Genomic DNA, 10,583 nt, shown 5'->3' with positions numbered 1-10,583 from the left:
TTTGTCTGAGGAAGTATTCCCAAAACACTGCTGCCAGGGTACCCAGTATTACCAAGAACACTGACAAGCTGTCTATTCCATCAAAAAAGGACATTTCCCACCCTGAAGGGACGCACAGTCATTTTCATACAGGCCAGTCAGGAACACAGTTTTATCTGGTGCTGATTTATTCTTTCTCTTCCCTGCCCCTCCCCACCCCCCACCTCTACTTCTCCTGAGTCACATCTCCAGCGCCCTGTGTTTAATCTCTCAGTTATCCCTTCTGCCCTGCTAGCTCCTTGAGCTGAGATGCTTTTATCCTGGCAGGTGGTCACCACAAGCCTTAAGGAGTGGTAAAATGAGATGGACAAGTCATTGGAGGCCCTAAGGCTGCTTTAGGTGACGTTCGTTCAATTTCACCGGCTCTTCTGCTGAGCTTCAGGCTTTCCATTCAGGCTCATGAATGCCACGCCTGGGGCATTCCAGCTGAGCTGTCTGAAGCTGAGCCAGGGTTTGTAGATGGCTGGAGAAACTATGTGCTGAAGCAGCAAGACCCCTGTGCTGTCATCCTGTTGGATGACACCCCAGGAGCCTCAGCCAGGCCTTGTATGACCAGGTGCTGCGATGGTCTGCCCTGGGTGGTGAAAAATGTGAGGGGAGTGAGCAGCAGCCCGAAGCCCTCTCCCTCCCCGCCTGAGCTGGGAGTGACTGCAGGATGAGCAGGCATCAAGGATGCAGGGTAGACTTGCCAGAGTGAGAGAGGTATGTATGAGCCACTGAGAATGACTCATGGGCTTTCCACCTGATTCTGGAATGTTGGCCCTTCCTGGTTACGCTCTAGGAGATGTTCAATTCTAGTAAAACCTCCCCAGGAGCCACACGCTGCCAACTCCACACTGTTCCTGTTTTCCAGATAGGCAGAAATAAGGCTGTAGAAGGGAAGCTGGATTCCAAAGTGAAACTTAGGGACACTTCCGTGTTTCTGGTGAGGATTCTGGTTTAAAATGGCTATTGACACAGGGGATACTATGTCAAGAGTGTGAGTCTTCCTGAAACAGCACATTTTGTGACTGATGGCTATTCCCATGGCCCCTTTCCAGAAGGCAGCTCTGCTTTGTGATGAGTAACCATAACTCACATTTCCATAGCAGTTTATAGTTCCAGAAGCTCTTTCCAATATATATCAAACAGGGTCCAGGGCAGGTAACAACAACCACTTTAGAAGTTTAGGCAGAAAGAGATTTAGTATAGAGAATCCGGGGGCTTAGAAGAAACAGTCTTCAGGCTGGTCTTCCATGAATGAATACCAGAGCTGGATCCCAGAAATGGCTCTACCCAGGGAGCGTCTACTTCTGCCACCATCAGGAAGCCAGTCCAAGAAATTTTGGCTCTAAGAACATAATTCATTGTAAGTTGGAGATCAGAACTCTTGGCTCTAGTTCCAGTTTTGCTCTGTGCTAGCAGAATGTGTACCTCATGCCTTCTTAAGTTTCTAAATCCAAGTCGTTTGAAAATGGAGTCTGGAAACTAGGTTTTTATCTTTCCAGCCTCTGTGATAGAGAAAGGCACACTAGAAAACTGGATTGATGCGTCGACTCTGTATCTGCCATCCCATACTACTTCTCAGTATTCACGGGAAATCTGAACGTGACAGAAGAAGTGATAGTCTCATTTATTTAGCACATAAAGAAAGAGGGTGTGGTGGTGAGGCTAGAAGGAGAAAAACAGGGAGATGCAAGGGTCAGGAACTGTTGAAGTGAGGTTTGTGTTGAGCAAATGAAGTTTGTGTTGAGCTCTAGAGAATGCAAGGGCTAGAATGTATCAACTAGATGAAGGGTTGAGCAGGAACTGCATTCCGGGCAGGAATAGCAGGCTTGTGTTCTGAGACTAGAGGGAGTGTGAGACAAGTGCAGAATTGAAAGCACATACCTGTGGGGCAGGGAGAAGGACGCAGAATGAGGCTGGAGAAGCACCAGGGACAGGCAGGCAAGACCCGTACTACGCCCCATTGAGAAATTTGCCTTTGTCCTGAGAGCAGCGGGAGGGAGATGTTGGAAGGGTGTGTGGGACCTGATTGTGTTTAATTTTGAAAAGGTGACTGACTGCAATGAGTGTCCTAATACCACACCCAGATTCACTTAATTTGCCGCCAAACTATCACTCTTACTTAGTACTAAAGGGGTTTATTTTCGTACCATCCTCATTCTTTCATTCCAAGCAACAGGAGAAAAACAAGAAGAGGTCTACAAATCTGGGATGGTATTTATAGGGGTTTTACATTTGTGTAAATAAAAGCCTCTGGGAGAAACCATTAATTTCCTTTGTAGCTGCTTTAGGATGTTGGGAGTGGGGGCAGGACTCGGTGTGTGCTGTTGACACGTTTCTACATATTGTTCTGTAGGTGGAGCTCGACAAGGTGTGGAAATGAATCAGCAGGCGAGGTCTCTGACGGTGCCTCTGATCCTGTAGAAATGGGCAGTGCTGGGCCGCCTCGGCTTCCCTCAGGGAGAGCTTGGTGGAGGGTGGGTCTCCTCTCACTGACCAGCCACTCATGGGCTTGGTAGCTAATGGTCAGGGCCTGTTTCAAAGAGATTAAAGATCAGAAATTTAAAAAACAGACTGATTGTACACCAAAAAGGCCACATGTTTTAACAGAATTGGCCCCTGAGAGTTCCAGGACTCAACTTCCCCCAGAACTCTTCCTTCCCAATGGAACTCAGCTCTGTTAGCACCTTCCTCCAAGGAGGGTTTGGCAGACTCACCTCCATGGAGACTGAGTCTCCTCACCAGGTTCGAGCTTCTTGAAGGAAGAGATTATACCTTTCACAAGTGTTTGTATTCCCTACAATGTTGGTTGTGGTTGGTTTATGGTCTGAGCTGAAAGTATTCACAGATCCTGAGATTCTTGACCTTCTTTGGGTCATGGGGCCATGGGACAGGATGCTCATGAACCCAAGTTGGAAACCTTTGCTTAGAGGAAACCTTCCGCAGAACATCTCGGTAGTGAACCGCTTGCTGGTTCTCTCGAGCCTGTACACTGAGGGGTTGTCCACACTGGCCCAAGACCAATGGCGGGGTGCAGGAGATATGCTTGGTGAGGTTCCCCTGGAAGAAGCTGCAGTCCTTGTGGGCACCACCTCCCCTTCCTGCAGAGGCGTGCAGAGCCAGAGCTGGTCTGCAGATGCGTTACACGACAGAGTGTTAACAACCATTCAACTGTGTGAACCAAAGACACCGATGCTCGTTGCTTGCTCTGCGTTTCTTTTATGGGTTTCCCAGAGAAATTGCTAAGGTGGGGAGCCCTGTGTGGCTCATGTGCTGATGTGGCTCACACAGCAGCTGGCTGCCTTCAAAGCCACGGTTGCCCACCCAGGGAAAGCACTGGATTGTGGCCTTTGGGGGTCTCTGTATGAGCAGCTAGAGTGTGTTGGGCTTGGTGCTCTGAAGCTCACTTCCGTGTTCATTTGGAGCCCCCTCTGGCCTTCTCTACTTCTCCATCTATAGCTACCCAGTAGAAATGGAAACTCAGGAGAATCATTTCTGTTTATATTTAGGGAGTTCTTAAAGAAATAAATACCAAGAATTCAAAGCATTACCCATTTTTTCCATTAAAAATGATAATGATGAAGTGATAAATGATGCATGAAATAAAGCACAATGGGCAGATAGTGTCTTCAAATTCATAGAGACAGAAGGGAAATCGGTGGTTACTAGTGCTGGGTGGGAACGGAGAATGGAGAGCTTTGTTTTTGAGTACAGAGGTCCACTTTGGGGAGATGACAAGTTCTGGGGATGGGTGTGGATGCTCTTCATGCCACTGAACGATACACTTAAAAATGGTTAGAATGGTAAGTTTTATGTAATGTATATTTTGCCACAATAGAAAACAGCCACTGTGAACAGAATTGCCTCAGTAAGAGACCTGAAACTTGTCGAGTTTTAGCTTGGGGCTGTGTGTGTATTTATATTAAAAGTAACCAGTTTCCTGAAAACATATAACCTGCTCCTGGCCCCAAGGCTCTTTTCCTGTGCTTTTGTGCATCCTGAAGCTGTCTCCACCGTGTGTTGGTCAGGAAGTGGGTGACTCATGGGGTGTTTATGACAGATCTCTGAGTCACACACATACACACACACACTCACACTCTCTCTCACACACACAAACACACGCACAAGTCACCTCTCCCAGAGGCTTCAAAGACACGCAGGGATTTGGACGCTGCCGGAGAGATTGCCTGGGGCAGGCAGGAGGTGGCCGGCTGCCTGTTGCCAGGTGCATTCCTGAGCAACCTCTCCTGTGCCTTAGTAGTAAACGGAGGCTGTGGCCGCAGCTAAGGTCAGCCTGAATGGTGGCAGCAGTGAAAGCAGCTGGGACTGGAAGCGCCTGGCGCTGCTGGCTGCCATGGGCCGCGCCTGTTTTGTGGGCCTCTGCACATTGCAGTGAGTGACGTTGGGTGGAGACTCACAAGATGGCAGGTGTGGCATGGGTGCCATGGTCAGGGTAATCACAGGGCTGGTCCGACATCTTCCTGGTGCTCCTGAATGGGTTTGGGAGCTACTCAGCTTTATACAGAAGTGGAGGAGTGAGCGGGACATTAGCAGACCTGGGCTTAGACTAGACTCTTCCTAGCTCCTCTAGTTACCATGGTAAACCACTTAAGTGTTCCAGCCTCGGTTTCCTCCTAGATCAGGACTGCCTGGCACACATCTCCCAAGCCACCTATCCTCCTGCATCCACAGCAGACCCCACTCACTGCTCACACACTCTCCCCGAGCCTAGATGCCCTCTCATGGTCCTTCCCACACAGCCCTCTTGTACCTCTTTCAGTGAATTGGAGTTAGCATTTCAGATGACACCTTTTTGCTTCATGAGGTTGGCTCTCGATTCTGACTTAGAATCACTGAAGGGCATTTACAAAATACAGATGTCTGAACCCTACCTGTATGGGTTCTGATTTAATTGGTCTGGGACAATCCCCAGGCGTTAATGTATTTTAAAGCTCCCTCTGTTGTGTAGCCAGGATTGAGGGGCACTGGTTCGATGGTCACTGAGAGCTCATATCCAAGCCTCTATGTACAAATGTTGGCATTAAGATGGCAATGTAACTAGGCCAGTTAGGCCACACTCTGGTGGCAAGAATATAAGGTTGAGATCCAGGAGATCGGATTCTTGTTTATAGTGTTCACTCATCATTCACTGTGATCTTGACTGAATTACTTATTCTTTTTGAGCTTTAGATTCCACACGTATAAACTGGGAGTAATAATCTCTTGAGCTTCCTATGTCACCATATTTTAGGATGATGTTATGGTAAAAGACAAATGAGAAAAGTACAACATCAAGTGTTACATAAATTATTCCCTTCTAATAACCCCAAGTGCCCCCGATACTGTTTTACAATCTTGAAATAAAAAATTGAATCTATGTTTTAAGAGGATTTTGTGAAGATCGAGTGAGATAAAATACACAACAGCACCCAGTGTGATGCCTGGCAGGTGTGCAATAAACGCTCGTTTAGAAATTTTGGTGGAGATTAGTGCAACACTACATCACACATGGAGTTTTATGTGCCTTACAAGAAGGATAAGCTCGTTTCTGTGGTTGCTTTGTTAGAACTGGTTCTCTGATTTTAAGATAACAAATTATGAACGTTAATTCCTGAAATAATTGCCTTGTAAAATATGCAAATGATACAGAAGTAAAAAGAGCAAAATCTGAAAGTTTTACTTATCTTGCCCACTCTACTACTCCCTCCCTGTCCAGAAGTAATAGCCGACAGTGATTCAAGTGTATTTGTCCAGTTAGGCGTCTTTCTGTACATTTACATCACACATACCCACGAAGGCACATATTAAATTTTTTTCGACTCTATAGTGCAATGTGCTTAATTAACAATGTGTTTTAGGGATCATTCCCTACTTCTGATAAGTTATCTAACTCTTAATGCCTTAGTTTCCTTCTTTGTAAATGGGGACAATAATAAGGTCATTATAAGGTTTGAATTAGTTCATATTTGTGGAGTGCTGAAAATAGTGTCTAGCACTTTTCTATGGTTAAGCTCACAATCTTATAGAAATAGAGATTTCTCTAAATGTTTATTATATAACAGTCTAAAAAAAAATTATCTTCATTTGTGCTAAACTTAGGGCTAGTTGTAAAAGATACCCATCGCCCTGCAAGTTAAGAGGCTGTTTTGAAAGCATGTATATCCCTTACCAACTGTTCACGCTTCACACAGGGAGTGATGGGCACTGGGGCCCAAGCTTGGGGACTTCGATGATTTTATCCTAATGGATATCCTGATGTCAGCCTTTTCTTTCCAGTTTTGTATCTCAATTTCTGTACTGAAAAGCGAGGTACAGTATTATCCACAAGACAAGGGGTGCCCAGAAGAAATGGACTCAAAGTGGTTATAGCTCATGTTAGCTCACGACATTCCAAAGTGTTCACCAGCATGGCTGAGGAGCAGTGGGTCATGACCTTGCCTTTAACTTCTCTTTAGATTTTGTTAGGGAAGGTACGAGGCAGAAGGTATTGGCATTTTGCCCCAGGAAGAATTTTGATCAAGGATAAACATATTCCAAGATGCTGTGAAGTCGAAGTCACATGAATGCTAAGTGATTTCTTGGCATCAGAAATCAATCTTTCATGTCAGTCCTAAAAAAAATAAACACTTTTACTTTCTTCAGTACCGGGAATAGCCAGGTTGGCTTCAGCTATTACAGCAAAAGCTTTTAAAATAATTACTTCTAGAATATGATAATATTAATGATTAGCTTTGTGTTAAAATTGAAGAGATAAGTAGTTAAATACTAGGAATAATAAACCTTGGAAGTGTCATTGTGTAATAAGTTTGCCCTTTACAAGTATCATTTTTCAATGATTTTGCTCATAGTAAATTGTTCAGGAAAAATTAAACCCCTCACTAAGTAACTCTCTTTCTACAATTTAGGTGACTGCTTAAAAAATGATCTTTGATTTTCATACCTTAGAGTCAGACCCTTCAAAACAACAGATTTTTTAAGAAGCAATTACACTCTCATTTAAGGAGTATTTTCTATGTGCTGGGCACATGCATGCACAATCTAATTAGCTCTGCAAAATAGCCCCATAGAGTGATAGTGATTATTATCATCCCATTTTAGAGATGGAAAAATCGAGGCTTGGAAAGGTTAAGTAACTGGTCAAAAGAACACAGCATGTGAATAGCATGTGCACTGCATTTGTTGTAAGGTCTCTTTAGCTTCCTTTCATCTGGAACAGTTCCTCAACATCCCCCTACCCTGGCCCCGGCTTCTTTATGTCACTGACATTTTTGAAATGCTCAAAAAATGCAAAAGTTGTTTTGCGGAATATCTCTCAGTTTGGATTCAACTATTTTCTAATGGTTAAATTTATAAGACCCAGTTTATAGAGTCAAGTGACTCAGCTGGTATTTTTAATATTATATTTATATGTTACCTATATTTATATGCAGATATAAATATAGATGCATTTCTGTTACAGAAGTTACGTAATGACACGATTGGAGAATTTAAATGGCTTTAGAAAATACACAATAACAAATGAAGTTTTCCTGGCCCAGGCCCTTTCCCTAACCTGATTCTGTTGACAAGTTTCTGTTTCTATCCTGAAAAGACATTTATGTGTCCACTGCTAGATACATGTCCATGCTTACAGATGCCATTTTGTTTACCCAGAAGGTATCACTTAAGCAAAGACTCAGATCCTTGAACTACCTTCGTGTTGCAGAGAAGGAAAATTGCCGGGGTGAAACGAATCTCTGGGCCTTTCCCTGGTTTGAAGGAAAGCTCCATGTGCTGCTCTCCATCTCACCTGTGTGAGAGTCGGGAGGGCAGGGGGCGGGAGGGCTTACACCGAGACAGCAGCAGTCTGATGACTAGGACAGACCAAGGTCAGTGTGCACCGAAGCTGTGTGGCCTTGGCTTTCCTAATCAACTCGTTTCCTTATGGGGCTGATTGGGAAAAACTGGTGGTTGATTAACCCAGGAAAACTTTTAACAAGTCTGAACTCAAGGGTATGAAGGCCTCCACTAAAGATGATGGTTCTATACATTTTTTCATTTTTTTTCCAGTATGGTTTATTATAGGATATTGAATGTAGTTCCCTCTGCTATACAGTAGGATCTTGTTGTTTATCCATTCTCTATATATAACAGTTTGCATCTGCTAATCCCAAACTCCCAGTCCATCCCTCCCTACTCAATCTCAGCACCCCCCAGCCCCCCCCATCACAAGTCTGTTCTCTGAGTCTGTTTTTGTTTCATGGAAATTCATTTATGCCATATTTTAGATTCCACATATAAATGATATCATATGATATGTGTCTTTGTCTGATTTGCTTCACTTAGTGTGATAATCTCTAGGTCCATTCATGTTATTGCAAATGGTATTATGTCATTCTTTTTTATGACTGAATAATATTCCACATTACTTTATCCATCTTCTTTGGCTAAAGTAATCTTCTTTATCCATTCCTCTGTCAGTGGACATTTAGGTTGCTTCCATATCTTGGTTATTGTAAATACTGCTGCTGTGAATGTAGGGGTGCATGTATCTTTTTCAATTACAGTTTTATCCAGATATATTGATGGCCAATTTTTAAATGTCACTGCAAAAGTTGGATTGAAGAGGCCCTTCTTGCATGGGACTTTTAAAAATTGTAAAAACCATACAATTTTTTGTATGGTTTAATATGCCAAACAAATTGAGTTTAATATGCCAAATAAATTGTTTTAAAATGATCAGGTCCCAGCCAACTAACGGCTGATAATCTCTGAAAGGTAAAAGCTAGAAGGATTTCTTGACTGGAAATAGAGCCTCTAAGGTTTGTGACACAGTACTTGCTTTTTTCCCTACCAACACTTTTCTTGCAGCTCCTCCTAGATGACAGGCCACAGGCCCTCCAAACTACTCAAATAATTGCCCCGTTCATGAGTCAGATGGAACAGAACAGTCGTTCCTCACAGGGTGGTTTAAGGATGCGGCGGCCACAGTACCAGTTGATGCCAGCTCCCTAGTCACCATCAGCAACTGCTTCCCTTGCTTCTTGTCCGCTCAACACAAGAAAAATCTCAGGAAACATCCTTGCCTTTGAACAAAAGATTTTAGAATTTCTACTGTCAATAATTTCTACTGTCAATACAGCCTGCTGGTTGCTCCAACCAGAATCTATACTGATTTTGTCTGTGTGTGTTTGTCTAGTATCACCTAGGCAGGGATTAGCAAGAAACTCCGTCGGAATTCATTTGATGGCTAATATGGAAAATCCCAGAATTTTAAAAGTCCAGAAAAAAAAAAAAGCCTGATGTGCTTTCCAGACAGTTGTAAAAGTTCTACCTTCCCTATAATTACAATCTTGAGACTCACAGAGGGCAGGGAGAGAAGGAAGCACAGGCCTTGAAAGCAGGAAGAAAACATTCAGCTGCTGACCCCTTGGTGGCACTGAGCATTGTTTTAAGAGGTGAGATCTGCTGAGGAATAGCCGATTTCCCCTGTCCCCCTCCAACTTCTCTTAGTCTTTTTCATACTTAACATTTTAAAGGCTTCAGCGACAAAGGGCATCCTGCAAGGAGCACACGCACATCCTGAGGGTAGGCTCCAAGGTCTGCCTTCCGTATTTCCTGTGGCGTAGGTCCTGCCACTCCACAGAGGTTGTTTCTCTGCCCCCGAGCCAGCTGAGGCCTCCTCAGGTACTCCAGTTTCTCTTTTCCATCAATCCTCCCTTATTTTCTCTTTGAGTCCCTCTCAGAATGCTGCCAGTCACACCCTCCCTGGCCAAGGTGTTGCATCAGAAGGGCAGGCTTGCTTTCTCCGTGGACCATGGCTGCCCACGGCCCACCGAAATACCACGTCCCACAACTGACATCCTTCCAGGGCCTCTGTGCGTGGTCAGCTAGTGCAGCAGGAGGGGTTTATTTTTTTGATCATGTAACTTCGGCTTGGAACTTCAAAACAAACAGAACAGGCTTTCCGACAGCATGTTTTTGAGATCCACTTGGGAATTTGGGTGGGGCTGGAAGAAACCAAGTGTCTGGCCTATCCCAGGGGATATTAGTCACCCAAATTATGTTTTAGGACTTTAAAAATGTTAGACAAGTTCGTACATGGTAGTAACTGTCAGACTGGCCCCTCCTTCTTGAAGCTTGAGGTTTTGGAATTCTCATCTGCCTTCTTGAAGAATGTGTTTTTCAAAAGTGAAAAAAAAAGCCAATGGAGAAGGATTCTGGGTACTTCTGGAATATAATTTCCTTACAAGGTGTATTAACAGTTAAAAAAATAAAGAAGGAAGAGGGACACAAAAAAGGTAGGCATGATTGAAACAGGTGCCAACCCCCAAGGTGGTCTGTGCACTTACACATGTGCCATGTGCAGTGGTACTTCAGGGCCGCCCTGGGCCCTGCCCAGCAGGAGAGAGGCTGAGGACAGCTGCAGAGGGAGGCAGACCCCGAGACCGAGGGGCTTCAGGATGCACAAGCAGCTGCCTGTTGCCACCTGTGGTTCTCGGAAGAGTGGGCTCTTCACGGAATAGCCGAAAGGCCCCATCAGAGGGCTGTGGAGAGAGTCAGAGATAACCCAGTGGCCC

The 10,583-nt window shown here is 44.4% G+C and overlaps 1 long non-coding RNA gene across 1 annotated transcript; it reads left to right on the top strand.

Annotated features, from left to right (window-relative positions):
* The first annotated feature begins 360 nt into the window (after nucleotides 1-360).
* Nucleotides 361-9,174, top strand: LOC132343573 (uncharacterized). The gene is made up of 2 exons (XR_009492473.1): nucleotides 361-964; nucleotides 8,875-9,174. It is a non-coding gene; the product is annotated as an uncharacterized lncRNA (long non-coding RNA).
* The last annotated feature ends 1,409 nt before the right edge of the window (nucleotides 9,175-10,583 follow it).

The sequence above is a fragment of the Bos taurus genome, chromosome 2 (assembly GCF_002263795.3).
Source record: "Bos taurus isolate L1 Dominette 01449 registration number 42190680 breed Hereford chromosome 2, ARS-UCD2.0, whole genome shotgun sequence".
In the NCBI taxonomy this organism is placed as follows: Eukaryota; Metazoa; Chordata; class Mammalia; order Artiodactyla; family Bovidae; genus Bos; species Bos taurus.
Note: the sequence above shows the minus strand (reverse complement) of the source record. Positions and strands in the feature narration are given on the sequence as shown.